Raw genomic sequence first — 12,567 nt, forward strand, 5'->3', positions numbered from 1 at the left:
CTGAGAGGTCCATCTTGTTCTGGTGCTTATCATGAACTGATTGTGCTCTTGATTTATGGACCAAGGCACCAGATGTGGAGTCATCCACACTGAATTCAGAAACAAACTCCCTCTGTCAGAGCATTTTCACATTCCAGATAATTTTTAAGATGTCCAGTGACAGGTTGGAATGATTACCACACAACGCTCCACTTGTGGCTGCAGGCTCTGAAGATTCTGTCTCTGCATTCAGCCAGGCTTGTATTCCCTAACAATTCTTTGTACCACCTCCTATTTTCTTAGCCTAAAACAGTAACAATGAAAACCTTACCCATAGCACAACTCCCCAGTCCACCAGAAAAGAAAGGACAAGTTGACAAGCTCTCCAAACCTTTGTCCTGCTTTGCTGCAAGAGTCCTGCTGCACGCAGTGTGGAAAGCCAAGAGAAGCTGCAGGTGGTGGCACATCTTGTGACAGGAGCTCGACCTCATTCTCCAGGAAAGGTTTTTGAAAAGAGCAGACACGATCACAGAGAAGATTCCTGGAAAACTGAACCGGCTTTCCAGAAGTGAAATGAAAATAGAAAGAAATAATCTAAAATGTTTTCCTCAGTTTATTTCTATGCTCCCCTTTTCCATGTTGCACTTCTTCTCCATGCCATGAGTTGCAAATCGATCTCACTTTATGATCAATGATTTAGCGAGTTTTAGACACTCTAAAATACCATGAGCTGCACACAGTTTGCCTTCCCCTGTTTTTGTTGGAAAGCAATGCTGGAGCCATCAGTGCAGTGGTTGGGTCAGGCACGAATCCTGCAGGCAGGGTATGTGCTCTGGCATTGCGTGACCCTCAGCAGGGACAATGCTCAGCAATCCTGCAGGCAGGGAATGTGCCCCGGCAGTGTGTGACCCTCAGCAGGGACAATGCTCAGCAGCGTTGCTGTGCTTGGTATCCATGGAACCATGCCAGGAGCAGCTGCTGAGCTCAGAAGCCATTGCAGACCTCGCCCTGCTCCAGAGCCCCTTGGCAGGGTGGGCTCCTGCCCTGGCTCTTTGTGCCAGGAGCTGGCTGTGCTGGGTGCAGGGAGTCCAGGGAGGGCACAGAAACGCTGGGTGAGAAATGCTGGGGCACAGCGAGATGGGCGAGTGCAGCCGGCCAGGGCAGAGGAGCAGCACACACAGGGGGCACAGCCTGCAGGACAGATGGCCAAGGCGAGAAAAACTTCTCAGGAGGGTGGAGAACAAACTTCTAGTGCAAACTTCAGAGAATGAGGTACTTGGGAAATCTTAAACAGCATTGAATTACAGTAAATCACTTCATAAAGCACTGACTTCGCAAACTCTAAACTGTCCAACTTCAAGTTATCCAGATTTCAAGAAGAGGAAGTCAGGAGAAGAGAGAGGGAGAGAGAGATCCACAGTCAGTCTTGGGTCTCAGCTGCTGTGAGCTCCGAGGCCGTCGGATGTGACAGTGTCATACCCGTGTCACAGCCTGACCTGCTCTGGTTCCTCTCACAGGTGAGGTTTTTGGGGTACCAGGGGCTTGGCAGCAAGTTTGGGCCTGGGCCAGAGGCTGCAGTGTCTGGGATGGGGCAGTGACCACCCCACCTATGCAGAACTCTCCCTGCCCCCAAACACACACTGGAGATGTCTGGGGCCGTTCATCATTTCTCTGCTCTCCAGCACTGAGGCAACAGACTCTGGCTACAGCTCTGAGCTCGTGCCCAAGGCAACCACCCCTGGCAATGGGGCTCAATGGAGCTGCTCTCAGGAAACCCCCAAGAGCTGGAGAGTGCCCCAAAGCTGCCTCAGAAACATGAAATACCCCAAAATCTCTTCAGGAATGTGGATTATTCAAAAACTCTCTCAGTAAAGGGCTCCCCCTCCCTTCATCATCCCCAAACTTTGGCTGTCTCATTCCAGACCCCAATCCACCTCCCCAGTCCCAACCCCAACTCATCCCACCCTTCATAGACATCATGACCCCCTACCCAAGCTGTATTTCCCCCATTTCCCACTTCCCAAACCCCATCCCACCCATCTTGCCCCACCCAGTGCCCATCTCACCCCTCCTGATTTGCATCCCACTTCACCCAATCCATTTCCAACCCCATTCCACACCAAGAGGCTGGAATTTTGGGGTGGGAGTGAGTAGTTTCAGTGCTATTGAGCTGACACATCGAACCCTCTTGTCTCTTTGAGTGCCAAGAGAGGGAGAAAACTAAACCAAATATCCCCAAAACCTCCAAATTCTGGCAATTATTTCCCTGAATCCCAAATTACCCTGAAACACAAGTAAAAAGGGAGGATTCAGATGCCTTTGATGAATTTATTGATTTTTGCCCCAATTTTCTCTGTTTTAAAGGGATGAAGATGAATCCAAAGAAAATTAGGGTCAAAACAAAAGAATACCCATCCCTGTGCCCAATGCAGATAACTAGGAATGTGGGTCTCCCATGGGGGATGAAGCTGGAGCAGTGCATGAAGCTCCTCCTGCAGTTGGGGCATTCACAGGGCTACCCTTACCGGTGCCTCCATTGGTGTCGGGTAAAGAATGAGCGGTCTGAGAAGCATTTCTTACCCTAGGGACACTCGTAGGGCCTCTCCCTGGCATGGATGCGCCGGTGGGTGACGAGGGTGGAGTTATGCCTGAAGCCCATCCTGCAGTCAGGGCAGCAGAAGGGCCTCTCATCTGTGTGAATCTGCTCATGTACAAGGAAGTGGGTGCTGGTGTGAAAACTCTTCTGACACTTGGGACACTCGTAGGGCCTCTCCCCAGTGTGGAACCTCTGGTGGACAATCAGGTCGGACCTGTGGCTGAAGTTCATCCAGCATTCCAAGCACTCGTAGGATCCTCTGGTGGCTGATCAGGGTATTGCCCTGCCTGAAGATCTTCCCACACTCCAAGCAGCTGTGGGGCTTCTCCCCATCATGAAGCTGCTCATGGGCCACCAGCCCAAAACACTGGCAGAAGCTCTGTCCACCTTCCTGGCTCAGGGTGGGTCTTTCCTCCTCAGAGCATGCTTGGCTGGGTTCGCAGACCCTCCTCCTGTGGAATCTCTGGGGCTTTTCCTCCCTGTTGGATTCCTGTGCCGTGGAGCTGCTCAAAATGGCCTCTTCCACGAGGTTCTGCCGTGGGGATTTGTCCTCCCTGGTCTCCATTCTCAGCTTCTTGTCTGGGGGAGGAAGGACAAGGGGAGGATGGGATTTGCCTCCATGCCAGAGGGAAGGGGAAGGAGATCCCTGTGGAGAGTATTATTAATAGTTGGTTAGCTGAGAAAGGCCATACTGACATAATGCCGCTGGTTAAACTGAGAGAGGGAAGTCAGCAGTCAGTAAGCTGAAAAGAGAAGTCAGCAGTCAGTGACCAATGACAGGCAAGGACAGAATGCCCTTGCCGCAACATGAGGATAGGGAAGAGAGATTCTTCCTGAGAATATGTAGAAAGTATCAAAAATATAACCATAAGAATGTAGAAGTAGGCGTAGTTGCTGATATGTAACTAACCAATCCTGAGCTCAACTTTTGCAACATGTATGAAGCTCATTATGAACTGTATTTAACCTGCTGTACTGATCAATAAAATGGGGCCTGTGATGATCTAATTGATGTCCGGGTCTCCTTCCGTCGACAAATGGTGGAGAATGCAGGCAACGCCGAATTTCTGTCCTTTTTTCTTGGATTAAAAGAAAAAGGGGATTACGCCACAGTCGAGGAAGTTGGGTTTGGGTCCTTGCAGCTGGGACGGTGCCGGAATTTGAAGCACCCTTGAGGTTCACAACGGTGACTCAAGCCAATACATGCCGCAGGAGCCTGGAGAGCTGCAACAGCGCACGCTGATTAATAGGTATGGATAGACAAGCGGCATATGACCTCTTCGCCACATATTTAGAACGGCGAGGAATAAAGAGGATAGATTTAAAAAAAGAGTTACTAGGGTTATTAGCTTATGGCCATGCTAAAGGTATCTTTGCTAACCCACATACAGTTCATGAGCTAGCAGAGTGGAAGAAGTTTGGGGAAATATTGTGGGATACAGTGTTAGACGATGATAAGTCAGCGAAGAAATTAGGGAAGTTATGGCGGGTGGTGTATAACACGTTACTTCAGCAGGTCTCTGAGAGAAAGGCAGCAGAAAGGGCGACAGAAGCTCATAAGAGGAATATAGGGTATGGTAGTGAGGATGATCCCTTAGCACCTTCTGTAAATAAGATATTTATGCCTAAGAGTCCCCAGCAAAGTGGTGTGGAGGATTTCCCTATAGGCACAGTGGAACCGTCTGCACCCTTCTTGTCAGAGGGGGAGGGTGAGTTGGATGGTGGGGGTAAGAGCAAACCAGCTTTGCCTCCGCCGCCAGCTTCAGGCGGGTTGGATGGTGGGGGTGGGAGCAAGCCAGCTTTGCCTCCGCCGCCAGCTTTGCCTCTGCCGCTACCCCCGAGCGAGTCGGCTCCGGCGGGGGGGCCATTTCCCCCGTGCGAGCCGGCTCCTGCTCCAACCCCTTCCCCGTGTGAAAACTCGGTGTCTGTACGGAAGTGCCAGCAGCATAGCACCCTTAAAGAGTCAGATCCCATCCCAGGGGCACACGTGGTCTATGGGGGGAGATGGCTAAACAGAGGAGGGAAGGTTGGGCTGCTTTGGCGAAAGAAGTAATGCAAATGGGGGATGGTGAGGCGGTGGAAGTAGCTTCTAGTCTTGCATGTCCGGTCACATACACACCACAGTATGATGCACAGGAGAACCTTACGCATAATATAGTGGAATATACTCCCTTAGATTGGAAGCTGTTAACTCAGCTACGTTCTACGGTTAGTCAGTTTGGAGTAAAAAGTGAACCTGTTAGGCAAATGCTAGATTATCTTTTTAATACTCAGGTTTTATGCCCTAATGATTTAAGAGGAATAGTTCGGTTGATATTCACTCAGCATCAGCAGTTATTGTTTAATGCACATTGGCAAGCTATGGTTAATGAGTCGGTTGCTGTACAATGAGCTCAGGGAGATCCATTACATGGAGTAACAGTAGAGGAGCTGATGGGCTTAGGGGCATTTTTGCGTACAGAGGCACAGATGATATCGGGAGCAGATAAACTTAGAGAGTCTATGCGGCTAGTGCGTGCTGCAATAGATATGGTTAAAGAGCCAGGAGGGTTACCGGCTTATATGGGTATTAAACAGGGTAGAGAAGAATCATTTGGAAATTTTATTGATAGAACAGCTACTGCTATAGATCGGGCTGGTGTTGCAGGGCGCTATTGAAGCAGTGTGCTTTGCAAAATAGCAATCCAGCAACACAAAGAGTGTTAGCTACTTTAGGGACAAATTGGACTATTGAGGAGGCATTAGAGCGAATGGCATTAATGCCAACAGCTTCACAGGCATTTGTAGCAGAAGCCTAAAGGAATTAGGATTAGGGTTACAAAAGCAAGCAGAGTCTACTCAGAGTCAGGTGTTAGCTGCTCTTGCTCCTCTCCGAAGCGGCTCACTGGCAGTCATGCAAGGAGGCTCGAGACCATTCATCAAGTGTTACCGATGCGGCAATGAGGGACAGACACAAGATGCCACCGTGACATCGGAGACACCAGCTGCTGCCGTAACATCGCTGCCACCTCCTGTCTGCAACCCGCAACAGCAGGGAGCCTCGGTTTGGACTTAGCAGCAGCAGTACACGTCACACTAATGACGAACCGGCCTGAGAGGATACCAACTGGAGTAAAGGGTCCTCTTATATTAAATGGACAAACATGTGGAGCATTATTACTAGGACGTTCCTCATCAACCATGTTGGGATTATTTGTTTCGACTGGTGTTATTGATGCGGACTTCACAGGGGAAATACAAATCATGGTTTACACCCTTTATCCTCCGATTAAAATTACAAAAGGACAACCCATCACACAACTGGTACCACTATCACAAATGACATCGGGAATACAACCATTTACTGGGCAAACCCGGAATGAAAAAGGTTTTGGCTCTACTGGTGTTACACTTTTGACTGTGGATTTACAAAATAGACCAAAGCAAAAGGTTGGAATTACTTATGGGCATCAAAGCATAACCTTTTATGGATTATTGGATACAGGAGCAGATACCAGCATCATTTCTCCAGAAGCATGGCCACAACATTGGCCTCTATTTACATCATCAAACATGCTCACAGGAGTAGGAGGATTTACATTGGCAAGCAGATCGCCTCCTTTGTCTGTGTGCATTGAGAATCAACAAGTATCTGCTGTGTTTTTAATTGTTCAACTGCCTCCTACAGTTTCCTGTTTAATTGGAAGGGACATTTTAACACAATTGGGAGTGGTGTTAACTAACCATCACCCTTTGGGTTAATTGCCATTGCTTGGATTTTCCCCATTCCACTCACCTGGAAAACGGATACACCGGTGATGGTTAAGCAATGGCCATTAAAAGGGGAGAGTCTTATGCACACCCATGAATTGGTAAAGGAACAATACTCACAGGGATAGCTTACAAACCCTGGAATTGTTAGCAGAAGTATGGGCAGTGTCCAACTTCCAGGAGCCTTTAAATGTGGTCACGGACTCTATGTATGTCACAGGAGTAGTCAGACAAATAGAGGAAGCAGTAATTAAGGAAGTGAATAATAAAGGATTGTATGAGTTACTGATACAGTTAAGGAAAGCTTTACGGGAAAGAGCAAATGGTACCCTTAAGCAATATATTGAAAAATATGAAGATTTGAGAGATCCACAAGCATGTTTGGCTAAGGTTTTGTATGTGATTAATCATTTATGTATTTTTTGGGGAAGACGATACCCCTCCTGAAATTAAACATCATCCGAGGTCAGGTCAGGAAAATACTAAGGAAACAGAGGTCTGGGTTAAGTATAAGAACCCAAGTACAGGATTATGGGAAAAACCTGCAAAAGTATTATATTGGGGTCGGGGGTATCTTTGTGTTTCCTCACCTACAGGACCTTTGTGGGTGCCTGCTAAGTGGACTAAACCTGTTTTTGATGCAGCCTCTGGTGGATCGCCTTACGGAGGAGGACAAGAAGCGACTGGGGAAGAAACTGCTTCTAGTCCTACAACCACTACTGTTACAATTGAAGGGGTGCTCGGAAGCAGTGGACAGAGCACTGACACGTAACTATTGGACAGCCCAGGAGCTGATTGGTTTTATTGACTCATTATCAACTTCTCGCTTAAACAAATCCAGTGAAAGAACATTGCCTTGACTGTCACAATCCACATTGTGCTGCCTGGATAGCCCTACGTTGTGGGGGTTGTGAAAGAACTTTTTGGATAGAACAATCATTATTATGGGATTTGTGGTGTCACACTTGTGAGCTAGAACACACGTGGGGTAAAAGTTGGCAAGATGAATTAAGGAGACAAACAGGGCAAAATGTATATATAGCTTTAAATCTTTATGAGTCTCCTGAACAGAAAATTCTTGCTTATTATCAATGGGAGGTACAATGTATTGTGAATAGAATTAAGGTTCAAAGTAAATCACGCATAGTCTCTGTAAGGTGTAGGAAATTAGTACCTTTAACACGGCATTCGATTGTAGGACCCTTCAGGGGGAATCCTGAAAGAGCACTAGACTGCTAGTGCACTAGACTTTTTGAAAGGTTGCAAAAATTGAGTTTGCAAGTGACAGGACCAGTAAATTTAGGAGCAGAAAAACTGAAGACAGATAAGAAAAAGAAGGCAAGAAAGGGAATGACCTCATCTAAATAAGGCTATTAGTGATTGCTAATTACTTTTCTATGATTAGGGCAATTTTACGTCTATGGGACCCTGCCTGGTGGGATGCTGTAGCTGTTGAAGAACAAGAACAGCGATTACGAGATAAGATACGCTTTGCATTAAAGAAAGAGCTCGAACTGTTAGCTTCATATAGTAAGAAAGCTAAAGAAGCTTTGCAATCACCACCATTGAACTGGTTGGATTGGGTCACAGAGACAAATTTTAATACTGATCCTTTCCTATATACGCTTCCTTGTTATGTTTGCAAAAGGGATAATGATAAATGCTATGCATGGGTAGCTTTGCATTGTGCTGATTGCAATAAGGTTTATTGGTATTCACAGAGGACACTAGGAATTTTATGGTGTCACTCTTGTTTTGGGAAGTGGATTCGATATTCTTCCTGGTATAGAGCTCTTGAGCAAAGTACTGGCCTACCAGGAAGGTCAGGATTACAACTTTATGAGAGTGCAGAACAAGTAGCCATAGCATATATGAGGTGGAAGTTACAGCAAGTACTTAGAGAGCTTGAAATTACTATATCCTCACGCATCATAGCAGCTCTCTGTAAAGCTGATTTGCCTTTAAACCTACCTCATGCTATACCTGTAAGCAAGGATGCTGATTTGGAATTAGATCAGTGTATTCAAAAATTGACTCAGCCTTACAATAGACAATCTAGCAAACCAGGGAAAAGATAACGAAGAAAGGAAAAACAAAGCAAGCAGAAAGAAAAATGAGGTTTGTTCTTATTATACTGCTCAATGCTGTAGCAAGTGAAGCAGTAGGAATAACACACTTTAGTCAACCAAGAGAAAATTTATGGGTGACATTTGCTAATCAAACTAACCAATCATCACTTTGTCTTAGTCTTGGAGGAGTCACTAACCCATTTTGAACATGCCTGGTGGGACTTCCGGTGTGGTCTCCTGGAGAATTTTGCAGTTTGATAAATAATCGAACCTTATGTATGTCTAACATATCAAACATCACATTGCCAGTACAACAAGAGTATACTGCAGGTCAGAGTGATGGCTATCGTCAATGCTTACTAATCCAATCACTTAACACCTCTTTGCATTCTCCTCCTGAGGAATTGGATCTTTTTGGAAGTACAAATGCCAGTATGTCTAACACTACAGCTGGCGGATGGTTTAGCTTCAAATTTTCAGATGCTCAGAATTTAAACCAACCTAAAGAAACATGGGCCACCCTAGATTCATCCCTGAATGTGAGTAAATTCTCTCAGCAGCATTAGAGTCAATGTAACGGCACAAATATCACGGCACCATTGAAATTACCCACAGGAATATTTTTGATTTGTGGAGACAGGGCGTGGAATGGTATACCAGCTAAACCACAGGGTGGACCCTGGTATTTGGGAAAATTGTCATTGTTTCACCCCAATGTGTCCTTGCTAATACAGCTGAGTCAAAATTCAAACAGGAAAAGATGTAGCATACATGACTTAGACTGCAGCAAGATAGGAGATCCACGGTTTTGGGGCACATTCAAACAGGTGGTGGTTTCAACTATCTTGCCAGGAGGATCTGCCAATAAAGCTATGAATTTAGCAAAACAGTTAGGATGCTGGGCAAAGGATGAGCTGAACAAGACATCAGAAATTTTAGACATGCTAACCGCAGATGTGCAGAGTGTTAACCATGCTGTTTTGCAAAATAGAGCTGCTGTAGATTTTTTGCTCTTAGCACAAGGGCATGGATGTGAAGAGTTTGAGAGAATGTGTTGCATGAATCTGTCTGATCATTCGGTGTCCAAAACATGGTCAGCTGTACAATAGCAAAAATCTAGCAAACTAATCTCCTTGCTCAAGAAGAAAACGGGGGAAATGTGGAGAGATTTATTAATAGTTGGTTAGCTGAGAAAGGCCATACTGACATAATGCCGCTGGTTAAACTGAGAGAGGGAAGTCAGCAGTCAGTAAGCTGAAAAGAGAAGTCAGCAGTCAGTGACCAATGACAGGCAAGGACAGAATGCCCTTGCCACAACATGAGGATAGGGAAGAGAGATTCTTCCTGAGAATATGTAGAAAGTATCAAAAATATAACCATAAGAATGTAGAAGTAGGCGTAGTTGCTGATATGTAACTAACCAATCCTGAGCTCAACTTTTGCAACATGTATGAAGCTCATTATGAACTGTATTTAACCTGCTGTACTGATCAATAAAATGGGGCCTGTGATGATCTAATTGATGTCCGGGTCTCCTTCCGTTGACAGATCCCCCCCGTGTATCCCCAGCAGGACGGTGTTGATCCTGGGTTTGTCCGGGAGCCAGGGGCCGTGCTGGGCTGGGAGATGGAGCAGGAGAGTGGGAGAAAAAGGGACTGACTTTTTCCTCCTCACCTGCTAGGGAGTCCCGGGGCATGTTCTTTTTCCTTGCAGCCTCCTCATCCATCTGGCAAAGTTTTCGGAATGGGAAATCCTGTTTTTGGTGGAAAGCAATAGATGAGCATATTGTTTTTTGTACTGGTTTGAAGGCAAACCTGGGGAACAGTCTAAGCCAGAATAACAATTTAAGAGGAAAATTTAGACGAAGGCAATGATACAGAAACACTGCCTTAAACTGACAGAGTCAGGATATAACCTGACACCCTGTTGGTCAGGGTGGTGGCAGCAGTCCCATTAAATGGTGGCTGCAGTCCTGTTGGAGAGATGAACGTGATTCTGTCAAAGCAGTGATGCTGTAGAAGGGTCTGGTCTTCCTCTGAAGCTCCAGTGGTGGTTATAGAGCTCTTGTCCTCTGGGAATCCACTAGCCAAGCTGCTCCTGGTGTTGCAAGCCTCAGCTTATATCCATGTAGGAATGCTTGGTTCCTCCCCCTGGGCAGAGCATCCCACAATTGGATGATGGAATTTTACCAGTCCTGCAGTGACCCTCAATGGCCCATTCACAGAAGATATCTCCCCTGGAGGGCGTTATCAGGGCTGAGTCATGGAAGAGATAACACTGCCCCACCTGTTTATAACAGTTTATGAGGATGGGGATTGGAAACGTGCATTTGGTTGCATCTTACATTGTAACCTGAAACAGTGGGTTAATCCCTGCTCAGGGGGTGAACACCACTCCCCTTACCCAAACTGGCTCAGGTGTAAAACCCCCACCCTTGGAAGGCCACACACACAGGGGAAAATGTCACATTTGCTCTGCCCCAGGGGAGGTCTCTGTCCCTGTCATTCAATTACTCTCCCCACTTTTCTCTTTCTTTCCATCACTCTCTCTAACTCACATTTACATTTCAATAAAATCTGACTTGGATTTGGTCTCGTTAGCACCTTAATTGGGGCAGAGGTATCTCTCTAACAATTTGCATAACCAGACTGTGACATTATTTTGGCACAGTGTGTTTAGGTGCTGTTCTCTGACGCCAAGTGCCTTTGAAAACAACATGGTTCCCTCCTCTGAAGAGGTTGTGGTTTTTTTCTGGAAGAACTCTTTGAAACTTGGACTCAGTCCCTCCTTCATCCTGGGGAACTTATGGGAGAAATGATGAAAAAAATGGCCATTCGAGTGGACATTGTAAAGAAAATATTTTGTTGTCCTTCCTTGAAATGTTTGTTAAAATCACTGGAGGAATGGGAGCAAATGTTATCAGCGAGGCTGACAAGGTTCATTCACCCCACGGTGAGGCACACAAGGGGCTGCTGCAAGTCCCACAAGAAGCCCAGCTCAAGTAGCTAAATTCCCAAAAAACTCCAGCCAGGGGTCTCCAGGAGGATTCTTTTCAAGAGTGTTTGGAGCTGGCAAATCCCGGACTTGAGCCCCAGATATCTCCGGGCTTCCTAAGAGGAGCTTTTTCAGGGGGAGAGGAGCCACGATCGCCCCTCAGCATGGTCCCGGGGGGTCCACATGAGGATGTCCCGGTACCAACAGGGTGGGACATTGGTTTTGGGGATTCCCGTGAGAGCTGGGGCTGTGGAATGGGGGACCCCTGGAGTAGGGAGAGGGAAAGGGGCGATACCAGAGCTGGGGGACCCCCAGCAGCCCGGAGATGAGGCGGGGACGGGACCCCCTGACCCTGAAAGGGGCATGTCCTGTGGTGACTTCATGATGCTCATACCCCATCGGTCTGTTTAGCCCAGAAATGAGTTCTGCACCTTTAAGGCTGGTTCTGAGAGCAAATGGGAGGAGGAAGAAGCAGCAGTTTGTTTTCAGAAACGGCACTCACTCCTCTACATTCTGGCTCCTGGACAGACAGACAGCAGGACAGAGTTCCCCTTTGCTTTTAGTTAGATTTTAGCTCGCTGAGGCAGAGAAGTTCCCTGGACTGTGGTTTTTCTTTTTCTTTGGTGCTGTTTAAACCTGCTCTGGACTCAACACCCAGAAGACCACCGGCAGCTCACACCTGTGGCCCACCTGGCCGGGCCTGGGCCATGGCATTTCCAGCGCTGGAGGGACAGATAAGAGGCTGATAAGACACTGATAAGACACTGAGTGCGCAGCGCTACAACCTAGGGAGGGACTTTCAGAGTTTGTCATCTATTTTGGAGCAGCAGGAGGTTTTATTTCTTAATATTGTTCAGTTTTTGTGCTGGTGAATGATTTGCCTGGTAAATAAAGTTTTTTTCCACTTTTCTCCAAGGAAATGTTTTCCCGAACTGGCTGAGGGTGGAGCTGTTGAATCTGCTTTCTAGAGCAAATTCCTTTTGGAGGTTTTCAACCAAATTTGCCCTAAACCAGGACAGGGTGGTGGAAAGAAGGGGGAACTCCAAGTGACTGGATTGAGGGGAGCTGGAGAGGGTGACCCTGGGATGCCAAGATCTTCCAGCACCCCTATGCAGGACCCTGGAGAGGAGGTATCCCCAGGACCCATGGGATCCCCAGCAGACCTGAGACAGGGGACCA

General features: G+C 46.9%; 1 pseudogene; it reads left to right on the top strand.

Moving 5' to 3' along the window:
- Positions 1–12,567, top strand: part of LOC132087182 (zinc finger and SCAN domain-containing protein 2-like) — a 79,771-nt pseudogene that overhangs the window by 63,538 nt on the left and 3,666 nt on the right.

The sequence above is a fragment of the Ammospiza nelsoni genome, unplaced genomic scaffold (assembly GCF_027579445.1).
Source record: "Ammospiza nelsoni isolate bAmmNel1 unplaced genomic scaffold, bAmmNel1.pri scaffold_54, whole genome shotgun sequence".
Classification (NCBI taxonomy): Eukaryota; Metazoa; Chordata; class Aves; order Passeriformes; family Passerellidae; genus Ammospiza; species Ammospiza nelsoni.